At 39.5% G+C, this 12736-nt stretch overlaps 1 long non-coding RNA gene across 1 annotated transcript in view; it reads left to right on the top strand.

The window, feature by feature from the left end:
- Positions 1-12736, top strand: part of LOC138745276 (uncharacterized) — a 342228-nt gene that overhangs the window by 118355 nt on the left and 211137 nt on the right. The gene's annotated exons all lie outside the window — the stretch shown is intronic.

Below are 12736 nucleotides of genomic sequence, written 5' to 3'. Positions count from 1 at the left end.
ACGAGGCATTCATCTCGACTTATTTCACCAGTTTGGGCATTTTAGATCATTAATATTCCCCAGTATTCTTAAAAACCTGATGATGAGGTGTTACATGTGTTGTTAAGAGGTGTAACAATGCAGCTCGCAGTATTTGCACAGCAGATATAATAAGGGATCCACCCTTCCCCCTCTCCTTCATAGTGTTTATTTAAGACAAACATTTTTTCTCTCAATTTGCCCATAATCTGCAAAGAAATGATGATGAGATCACGAGATGTAGCAGTAGAACTTCATTCATCTTTTGATTTGATCGCCTAAACAAGTTTTTAAAAAATTACAGAGCAGTGAGGGTCTGGGATGCATTGCTGGGGTGGAGGTGGGGGCTGGAGCAATAAGGACATTCAAAACACTCTAAGATACATGGATGGAAAAATAATAGAGGGTAATGAGTGTAAGGTAGGGAAGGGTTAGAATTGTAACGACACTGATATACCATAGTTTACAAACAATTAAAGAATACCCTCACTTGTTTCTTCCAGAAGACAATGCAGTCGACCTTCTTTATCGTCCTCAGACACAACATTGCATTCTTCAACTCCCCAAACACCACTCAGCCAAACCCTTTTGACCTTCTCATTGGCTCAGTGCCACATTGTAATCCTGACCCTGTCTCTCTACTCCTGCTGCATCCGAGATCCATCACCCATATACTGATGTTTAACACACCCGGACACGTGGGCTATTCCTCCAGCGCGATTATCCAATTACATCATCAGCGGCAACTGGCACCGTTCCCAAAGCAGGCAGATACATCACCGTGACAGCCCCGCCCACCTCCAGCCTCCAATCCATGGAAGGAGGCGACTGAATGGAACTGTCCCCAGTGTAACGGTCTGGAGGGTTGACAGTTCGGCCTCATCTCGTATGATACTGCAAGACAGACGATGCAGGGGTATGACTGGTCCTCTGGCTCTGGCCCTGATGCAGAACGTGTATTCGAAATACACTGGCTTCAACCTGTTGATGGAAACAGTGTTACCTTTTCCATTCCTGTCAATCACAAAACACTATGGATGGTGTCATAAGACCCAGACAGAACCATCGTAAATGGGCTAAAGTGGTTTACGAACATCATCATGTCAAAGAAACACATGAGTACAGCGTGGTAAATCATTTGGCACATCCACTGCAGATGATGCTGCCACATAGGAGAACATCAGAGTAATCTCATTTTCTCAAAGACGGTCAAGATAACTGACCTGTTCATGGAGCACTGTGTCTGGACTCAGATTCACAAACTCACCTGGCAAGGTCAGCATACAGCCATAGACTAGCTCTACCACTAAACATCCATGATCTGCCCTAAGAGCTGTAGTCACACAAAGGAGAACCATGGGCAAATGTTCGCTCCATGTCGATGATTTGCCACCTGCTGTCAATGGTGCTATCGATTGTCAATGGAAATGCTCAAAGAAGCTGTTGGCCCTGAAATGCTCAGCGATAATTCAGGTAGTGCCCAGAGGATCAGTGAGAGCTCAGACCAATGCTGACTCGAACTGAGACCCTCGATCTGTTGTAATAGTGCCCAGAACACCAGAAGATGGAATCCAATGATCCACAAAAGTCCAAGCAATTGTCTCTGCAGAGATGCCAATGATAGGAATTTCATCCTGCCACCTGGTAGTCCTGTCCTCACACGTGAGCAGTGAAGTACATTGCCAAGATGGTGGAAGTGGACCTTGGAAGCCACAAGGTGCACGTGCTGGAAATAGGAATCCAAAACAACAAAATCCCCCAGCTTGAATTTCATGTGCCTGGAGACTTTAGTGTGTTGACCCACCAAGCAAGTCCTTGCCCATAATCCAACATGCTGTTTCACACAAAGCCAGGTAAGATGTTCCTTAACCAGTTTGATTGATGCTCTTCTACCAGGAAGAGATAGATTATGAAGAGAAAATCTCCTGCTCATAGCCGCCCACACAAACAGCCTAGTCCTTCCTGTTGGGGGAAAAAAAAAATCAGACCAACTTTTCAGCCGATTCATCCAGGGTCACATCTTGAAGATGGAGACCAGAGTTGATCTGGTTACACCGGATGAAATCGGGATCAGTGCACCGTGCATGAGCCATGGCATTGAAATTGATGTCAGTAGTTGTATGTAATGTCGCACCTGGATTAGGCACCAACCACAGCATTCGCTTTCTCTCAGATGTCATGTGTGTCAAATGAAAATTGAAGGATGAAGTGCAAGTGCCGAGTCTCCCTTGGAAAGTAGAGATAGAGTATGCATAAGAGGCTGGTGGTCTGTACAAATGGTCAAAGGATGACCTTCCAATAAAAAGCTGAAATATTGCATTGGAAATTAGGATTCATGAGGGAATTAGAAAGAAACATTTCCAAATTGTATCTTCTACTTCAACAGGAATGTCCAAACCCAGACTTGAATAAATCAAAAGAAAGATATGAATTGGATTTTGGAACTGAAATTGATCCTTTTTGGTGGTCTGACATTTGTTGGGACAATAATTAATGTTTTTGATAGTTAATTATAACTTATTCATCAATTATATTTAATGCCACATCAATTAATTTATTCCTAATTTTTCAAATTCATGTTTTAGATCTGAATCCCATCTTAAAATTGATTGTGGGGAAATGGAAAATTGTATTCCCTGAGCAAATGTGACTTATAATATTAGAACTGGGTATGATACATAATTCAAAATATGGAAACCATATTTAGATATGGGTTTGGATATCTAATGTTTTCACTTCTCCACCCCACCACCACTTTTTTTTAATCTTAATGGTTGAACCTTATCATGTTGATTTAATTCTAATATTTTATTAATATCCTGCCTTTCCTTTTGGGAGGGAATAGTTACCACAGGAGCTTTGCACCTAGATCTGTATTTTTAATCTTTTATACTTTTTTCTCTTTTCACTTTTATGTACATTAAAACATTTATTTTTTATTCTATTTTGAACAATGTATCATTTGGATATGTTTCTATTATTATATTGAACTGTATACAAAACTATAAATATATTTTTTTAAAACTTAAATATTTCACTGCGAGATAGATAGCTTAGAGTGCTTGCCTAAATGTACTATACTTTGCCTGAGCTGGTGACCACTTGGCTGGAAAAAAAATGCCAAAGTTTCCATTCGCCCACAGACTCATTGTTCGAACACTGGTTCCACAGCACTGACCGATGCATCTGCGGTAAGAGAGCAACGCCTTGGGCATTTGATGTACAACCTTAGTGGCATTTGTAAGAACAGTGTTCACTTCATGTAAAGCATACACGGCATAGTCTTTCAAAGTTAAGGTCTTTTTGAAACAGACATCAGATCCTTTGAGTCATTCAGCAAGAGGAAATAGAGATGCTGTGGCATTCACCAGGAAACAGCAATAAAAATTCCTCATACCTAAAAACCATCACAACTGGCCAACCTTAATGGGGGGAGGAAATTCTCAAAATTCACGCACTTCCCATTCATCAGGCAAAATACCATGTTACATAACTCTAGGCCTCAAAAATACAAGATCAGAAGCACCAGAAACAATTTCCTGGGATTGATCATGATGCCACGTTCCTCAAGCCTTGGAAACAATGAGATAAGGTGGCTCTTGTGCTCCTCTTCATCCACATTTACAACCAGAATCTCCTCGATCAACACAAGCACCAAACAAACCCAAGGCCAGTGAGTTTGTGGTCCATGAACCACTGGAATGTCTGAGCTGCATTCCATAGACCGAATGGTATTCTCAGAAACTCAAACATGCCGAACGGGAGCATCACTGCTGTCTTTGTGACATCCGGAGACTCAAATGGAATCTAATAGTAAGCACGTTCTAGATCTATTTTAGCAAATGCATATTTGCTGTGGAGGTTTGCTGAGGAGTCTTGTAAATTTGGAATATTGTATCAGTCAGGCATGGTGGAATTGTTCAGGGGACGATCATCTCTGCAAGGCCGCCAATCCCTAGTTTTTTTCACAACCATATGTAACCGTGAAGCCCAGCAGCTGTCAGATCTGTGGACTACGCCCAACTCTTGCCAATCCAATCTTGCGATTTTAAGATAATCTGGGGGTATTACGAGCCTGCGTCTCAGACCATGCCTTTATATGGTGGCTTATTGCATGTCTGTACACCGTTACGATGGGGTCACAGGTGAGGAAAACACTTGAGCAAGGCTTGGAAAGGGCAGGAATCAGGTTGAAGGCTTGTCAGGCAGCAGATGGCACTGGAAGGACAACAAATGCAGCTCACTTGCATTCAAGAGCTGCAGTCCACACAACGTTTTTTCAAATACATCACGGAAAAATGTGACAAGAAATCCACTCGCAAAATGGAATTTTCCACATTTACAACTGAAAAACCACCCAAAAAGATTGCAAGACAGAAATGAAACACGAGTAACCTGTGGCCATGTTTGAAAAAGAGAATCATTTGTAGCTGAAAGAACAAATGACATATTAGAAAGACTATGTTCCTCAGGGATTGGAGAGACTGGCACCGATCCAAAGTGACAGATAATTTTGGAGTTTTACATAGAGATGGTAAACAAATAACCTACTCCAACAATTGCCTCGAATGTTTCCATTTTTCTCAGTTGCCTTCGATAATCTCTCTCAAATGAGAACAAGATCCCAAGAAAAAAGAACAGAACCAGGCCACCAGGCCCATTGAGTCTGCTCCGTAAATACACACTGAGCTACTCTTACACTCCTTCCAATTTCCAGCCTTTTCCCCATATCCCTTCATGCCCTCACTAACGAGATACTTGTCTATTTCTTGTTTAAATACTTCCAGTGATCTGGCTTCCACTGCTGTATGAGGCAGTAAGTTCCACAGCTCCATGACACTCTGGTGAAAGAAGTTCTTCCCAATCTCTGTTTTGGATGGATAACCTTTAATTTACTTGTCCTCGATTCACCCACCAAGGGAAACATCTTACCCGCATCCACCCTATCTAAACCTTTCAAAATACAAAATGTCTCCATGAGCTTTCTTCTTTAATTTCCGATACCCCAATGAATACAACCCAAGAGCTGTCAAGCACTCCTTGTACATTGTATTTTGCATTCTGGGAATCATCCTCGTCATTCTCCTCTGCACCCTCTCCAAAAATATCACATCCTTTCTCAGTTAGGGGGCCCAAAACTGCACCCAGTACTCGAAATGAGCTCTCAGCAGTGCCCCATAGAGCCTCATCAACACCTCTTTACTCTTGTACACCATTCCTCTTGAAATGAATGCCAACATAGTATTCGCTTTCTTCATTACCAATTTCACCTGGTCATTAACTTTTAGGTTTCCTTGCACAAGGACACCCAGGTCCCTTTGCACATCCAAGGTCTGATTTTCATCCCATCCAAATAGTATGCTTCCTGTTTATTTCCACTGCCAAAATGTACAACTGTACATTTCTCGGTGTTAAATCTCATCTGCCATCATTTTGCCCAGTTTCCTAATCTGTTTATATCCTTCTGCAACTTTACGGTTTCTACATTTCCTTCTCTGTCCCCTATCTTGGTGACCTCCGCAAATTTGGCCACAAAATCATTTAAACCACAATCCAAATCTTTAATTTATTTATCCTTGGAATATATCTATCCTGCATTCTTTTTATTACTGCCACATGCCAATCCAGAATCGATCATTACTGAACCTGAACATGTTTATTGTGATAAACATCTTCTAATAAATGTTCTGGATTGAATATTTTAAAATGTTGTTGTGGTTCCTCTTCATCACCTCTTTGGAAGCTGAATTCACAAAATTTTCCAAATATTTTTTCAGTAATAATTCTGTGGTACAGAGGGTAATTAATCTTTCCTAGAGGTTAAAAGTTGCATTTTGATTTTGTTGTCTCAACTGAACATTGAACAAGGTGAAGGCTGATTAAAATGGATTCAGTAATGATGGCCTTCAAATTTTGTATTATTGCTGTGGCTACACGGCTTGAATAATAAACTGGTGTTTCTACCGGGAATTAACTCATGGAAATGTTCTAAATACATTCATTGGAGATAGACCTTTGTGAAAAGTTTATTGCCCATTGGCAACAATCCTTGAAAAGAGATGAATCATCACCCAATAGAGCATAATCCAATCTGTCAGCACATGGTCCATACACATCACCCATTATTCCCTCTTGTTCATGTGCCCAACTAAATGCCTCTTAAATCGTGGTGATTTCACCACTATCCTGGCAACGTGGGCCAGACCCCCACCGCACTGTGCAAAAACCTGCCTCACTTCTCTCCTTTTCCCCTCTCATGTTCAATATAGGCATCGTAGTATTTTTACATCTCCCACAGGGGAGGGGGAAGAAGAAATCTACCTTCTCCAGGACTACAATAATTGGATAAATTTCAACCAGGTCATCACTCAGCTTCCAATGTTCCAGAGAAAACTATCCAAATTTGTCCAACCTCTCCCCAGAACCAATGCTCTATCCCAAGCAACCCCCTGATAAACTCTTTTTGTTATGCAGCAACTAGAAATGCAGAAAACACTTGAAATGTGGTCTAACCACGTTTATACTTCATGCCCTGCTCAATGAAGAATACTTTCTTTAACACCCTACACTTTTGTTGCCACTTTCAAGGAGCTCGCGCTTGCACCCCAAGATCCCTCATTGCAACACTACTACAACTCTTCTCAAAGTGCAAGACACTTGTCCAGATTAAACTCCATCTGCCATTTCTCTGCCCACATTTATAAGTCATCTGGTTTGGAAGGGAAAATACGAGGAGAACTGGGTGAATCAATAGGAGAGAGAGATAAATATGGGGGAGTGTGGGCAGGTTACATGAACTAGGAAAATTCCATATTCATACCATCGATTCACAAATTCAATAAGAGATGGTTCCTCTGGATTTGACCTCACCCTGACAATGGAGGAGGCAGAAGACAAAGGTCAGAGTGGGAATGGAATGGAACTTAAAACATCTTGTGACCATGAGCCAAGATGGCCATTGTGATCGACGTGGAGGTGCTCAGCCAATCTGTCATTTACTCTGGATTGGATTTCCTGCCACAGAGTGCAAGGACATGGTTGGAGGAGGTGATTGTGAAACATTACCCAGCATGAGAATCCCTGGATGGTGGTAACTGATGTAGATTGCAGGAGAAAATGCCCGAGGACTGGGAGGAATTAGGAATCTGTAATTATTTGAAAGATCTTACTGTAAGATTCATCACCAATGAGTAGGAAAGCAGATTCAGTCTATTCTCCCTCTCAGAAAGATTTAGTTAATAAACAAAACAATCTTTCAGTACAGCCAGGGGCAAAAGGGCTCTTAATTTAGTCTTGCAATCAACAGACTTTGAAGATACCCACTGTAAAAGACTCAAAATTCAATTCTAGATTCACTTCTGGTGAAAGTATAAGAGCCAGTGGCTTGCTTAATCAGATTAGCCTTTTTCTGAGTTTCCATTTTGACTTTCACACCATCAAATGCAAGCCCCAGTTTTTGATCCCCAAGCATTTTCTATCCTTACCCACTTTGCAACCACACCTACCTGAAATTGGAACAAACAACAGCTAATTTTAACATGTATAAATCATATACAAAATAATTTACCCACATTTTCACATCACTGTCGCCACTGAGTGATAACTTGTGCCCATCAGGAAACTGCACCAGCCACTAAAGGGTGCTATTTACCTTGGTGTTACTGACTCTTTTCCAGTGTTACTTTCAGACATAATGACATATTCAACATGCACAATATTTCTTTTCTTACTGACCAGACCTATAAAGCATTATGTAAAAAAGAGAAAAGCTCAAGTCAACCAGGAGATACAAACTCCTGACTGCAATGTTGCTGTGCAAATTTGCTACATTATTGAAGTCTCACAGTGTTTACAAGAGATAATTCAAAGTCAAGCAATAACAGAAATAACAGAATATTACAGCACGGTACAAGCCCTTTGGCCCACGATGTGCTGATCTAGATATTTCTAACAAAAAAAAAACCCTGTAGCGGCTACTGCGGTAGATGCTACTCAATAAAGGCAAACACATACAAAGGTAGTCAACTCAAGACTGGTTTATTGCAGACATACACAGACCTTTTATTCCCTGCCTGTCAATGAGAATATTAGTGAACACCTTCCGGTCCACAGGACCAGCAGATTAAAGCTACGAGCCATTAGTGCCCAGTGCCTTTAGGCAGGGGCTTCATCTGATCCACTCACTGTACTTTGGTGCCCAGCACTGTTAGCTCGCGACGTGTCAGGTAAGTCTGTGAACTGATGGTGGTGGTTTGTAATACTGCGCTGTGCATCCGCTACAACCCTGTTTTTCTTTCACCCATGTATGCCTGTCTAAGAGTCTCTTAAATGCTCCTTACGTGATATTGTAATGGATAAATATATTTGGAGAATTTGGTAATATTTGGGATTTTGGTAAGATTTAGAGTAGGTTACATACATACACACACAAATACATTTTAAAACATCTTATTTGAAAGACTGAAGAAATATTGAAGATCTCTGGAGAATGTTATGCACATTCACAAGTAGGTGTTAATCAAACTGATGTCATAAAATGAATGACCATTGTTTGGAAATGGAGCCAGGATGGCTACAAGTACATTTCTGCAGGGTGCTTACAGGAAATTCACTCCTTGGTTTTGTTTATCTAACACTAGGTTAAGCAGAAGAAAGAACTCCTGTTGTTTGGAAAAAGAGGAATGGAACTCTGTAGTAGCTTGCAGGAAAAAGTTACCCTCTGGAAAACCCTAACGGGGCAAAGTTCAACAGTGAGACATTGAGGTGACTAATGGTCACAGTTGTGGAAATCCTGGAACAACACATCTCTCTCTAAAAACCCTACAAGAACTATCCTGAGCGGTAAACATTTACCTATCGAGCACCAAATCCTGGTGAAATGTATACACATTCCAATCTGTGCACAGCGGAATTGCCTGCATCCAGAGAACTTGGAAGAAAGAGAAGTAAGATTGAACTGTGAACCAAATCACTTTTCTTAAATTTAAACACATTACAAATATGTGCACTTAGAATTAAAAAGGGGTTAATTTGGGTTTGTTAAGTATAGAGTTAGGTTAAAGTTTAATTCTATTTTCATGATTAAATTTGATTAAAAATAACTTCTGCTTTAAAAACCACTTGTCTTGGTGAATGTCTCTTGCTGCTGGGTTTTGGGATCCTTTGGGCTCTTAACAATATCTGCTTGGATAATGACATTGGGCCTGTTCAAAGTAGGAAATGGCTTCTACCAGCAGTAATTTCTATTTGATAAAAAAATATTGATAGGTGGCTGGCCACATACTTTTCCTAAAAATTAATACCCTCTCCCTCCCTAAACCACATTCAGCCCCGTGACATCTTTCTACATTGCATTACTGGGACCACCAAGGACCTGACCCATTTCCCATCTCTCCTTGCAATGCCAATAATGGCAGCTGCCATTAAGAACTGACAAATCACATTTTAATTCAGCAAGCAACATGAAGGTTATCCTGACATCCTGCTTAAAAGGAAGGGTCAACAAACCTTCCTAATTTTGTTACTTCATTTTTATTTTGATTCCCATGGGGCATTAGCAAAAACTGTCCTATCCATTGGCTCACCAAATTATGAGTAAAATCATGATCCCTGTTCATGAAAACCCATTACTTTCAATGTTACACAGATAAACTAGGAAGAATTCTGTAATAAAAGTGAATAAAACATTGAAAGAATTTCCCCCTTATCAACGCTGAGATTATAGCCCACTAGGCGACCGGGCAAGCAAAAAAGGCCAAATCACTGCAACACTTGGACAGTCCAAGATGGCACTGAGAAGGAGCCTGGGCCGTGCACCATGTGCGGGCTGAGATGCCCTTCACTTCCGCGGAGCGGCCAGCCAGCTGGAGAGTGATGCTGGAAGTCAGGGGTACGTCACCAGAAGTGGGTGGGCCAGTGAGCACACGTGGGGAATTTAAACCAGAAAAGCCAGTCTTTGTTTTACACTCACCTTGGTTGGATGTCTCTTTATTTGGTAGCGCTGCCGCAGCGGATGCTACAAATGGATAACTTCTTACTTGCTGCAACCAAACAGGTCTGCAAGATACACCAACCTAAATAGAAAACATGACCAGAAATCCCAGAGATCATAAATTCAAAAGGATTGGTGAAATCTTTACTCTGTATTTTTAACACCAAAGTCCCTATATTTTTAAGGCATTCGATCAAGTAACTGAGAAACATTACATTTTAAACACATGGTACGTCAGGATCAGAAGGATTGGAGCATTATTGTTCAAGTGACACAACTTTAAAAAATAACATCTAACTTTTTTTTTTAACATTTTTTATTTTTCACACCATAAATCACATTAGCCATGATACACACTTTTTCCTTTTCACACATATACAGTGACATTTTCTCCTCCTCCCTCCCTCCTCCCAACCCACCCCCCCACCCCCCCCCATCCATTTAAGGTATACAATCTAGGTTACAATAAACAAGTCAGACAATGTTGTCATTCAACAAAAATACACCAGAAATTCTACTGAGTCCATTCTTTTCTTTCCTTCTCCTTCCATCAACTTAGGTAATGATTGTCCCCGGTAGGTTTTCACTATTGTATTTAATGTAAGGCTCCCATATTTGTTCAAATATTTCGATATTATTTCTTAAACTATATGTAATTTTTTCTAATGGAATACATTTATTCATTTCTATATACCATTGTTGTATTTTCAAATTATCTTCCAATTTCCAGGTTGACATAATACATTTTTTTGCTACGGCTAGAGCTATCTTAACAAATCTTTTTTGTGCATCCTCCAAATCAATTCCAAATTCTTTGTTTTTTATGTTACTTAGGAGAAAGATCTCTGGATTCTTTGGTATATTGTTTTCTGTTATTTTATTTAATATCTGATTGAGATCTTACCAAAATTTTTCTACTTTCTCACATGTCCAGATTGCATGATTTGTTGTTCCCATTTCTTTTTTACATCGAAAACATCTATCAGATACTGTTGGGTCCCATTTATTTAACTTTTGAGGTGTAATGTATAGTCTGTGTAACCAGTTATATTGTATCATACGTAGCCTCGTATTTATTGTATTTCTCACCGTTCCAGAACATAATTTCTCCCATGTTTCCTTTTTTATCTTTATATTTAAATCTTGTTCCCATTTTTGTTTAGTTTTACCATTTGTTTCCTCATTATCCTTTTCTTGCAGTTTAATATACATATTTGTTATAAATCTTTTGATTAACATTGTATCTGTAATCACATATTCAAGGTTACTTCTCTCTGGCAAACTCAAACTGCTTCCTAATTTATCCTTCAAGTAGGATCTCAATTGGTAATATGCCAGCGCTGTATCTCCAGTTATATGGTACTTATCTCTCATTTGTTCAAAGGATAAGAATCTACTTCCTGAAAAACAATTTTCTATTCTTTTAATCCCTTTTTTTTCCCATTCTCTAAAGGAAAGGTTATCTATTGTAAAAGGGAGTAACTTATTTTGCGTCAATATTAGTTTTGGTAATTGATAGTTTGTTTTATTTCTTTCTACATGAATCTTCTTCCAAATATTGAGGAGTTGATGTAATACTGGAGAAGTTCTATGTTGTACCAATTTTTCATCCCATTTATATAATATGTGTTCAGGTATCTTTTCCCCTATTTTATCTAATTCTAATCTCGTCCAGTCTGGTTTTTCCCTCGTTTGATAAAAATCTGATAGGTATCTTAATTGTGCGGCTCTATAATAATTTTTAAAGTTTGGCAATTGTAAGCCTCCTTGTTTATACCATTCTGTTAATTTATCTAGTGCTATCCTCAGTTTCCCCCCTCTCCATAAAAAATTCCTTATTATTTTCTTTAACTCTTTGAAGAATTTTTCTGTCAGTTGTATTGGCAATGCCTGAAATAAGTATAATATCCTTGGAAAAATGTTCATTTTATTACAGTTTATCCTTCCTATTAGTGTTAGTGGTAAATATTTCCAATGCTCTAAATCGTCCTGTAATTTTTTCATTAGTGGATAATAATTGAGTTTATATTGTTGGCCAAGATTTTTGTTTATTTGTACACCTAGGTATCTTATTGCTTGCATTTGCCATCTAAATGGAGATTCCTTCTTAAATTTTGAGAAGTCCGCATTATTCATAGGCATTGCTTCACTTTTATTTACGTTGATCTTGTAACCCGACACTTCTCCATATTCCTTCAATTTCTTATATAATTCTTTTATTGATAGTTCTGGTTCTGTTAAGTATACTATAACATCATCTGCAAATAGACTGATTTTATATTCCTTGTCTTTTATTTTTATTCCTTTTATATTATTGTCTATTCTTATGTGATACTACAACAGGAAAAACGAATGGAATCAGACACATTCTATGAGCATTGGGAAGCAAAAAATGGATTGGTTTTCCATCCCTTCCTCAGCGACCCAATGACCCCGACAGGTCCTCCCCGACCTGCGACCATAGTGTAGTCCAAAGGATCAATCAGACCCCACAATGGTCGCAAATCGGCGTTTTGCCCCCGTGCGAGGAGCCCTGAAGTCTTGTAGGAGTTTATAAACAGTATTATTTTAATTAAAGGAGTTTAGTCCAAAGGTCCCAAAATCGTCGAGTCGGGGGGGAGGGTGGGTCCACGATGGTCGCAAGTCGGGGTTTTGCCCCCGTGCGAGGAGCCCTGAAGTCTTAGAACCTATTTTTAAAATCAAACGATTTGACAAACAAGAACAGAC

This window comes from Narcine bancroftii, chromosome 11, assembly GCF_036971445.1.
Source record: "Narcine bancroftii isolate sNarBan1 chromosome 11, sNarBan1.hap1, whole genome shotgun sequence".
In the NCBI taxonomy this organism is placed as follows: Eukaryota; Metazoa; Chordata; class Chondrichthyes; order Torpediniformes; family Narcinidae; genus Narcine; species Narcine bancroftii.
The sequence above is the reverse complement of the archived record's forward strand: the minus strand, read 5'-3'. Positions and strand labels throughout refer to the sequence as shown.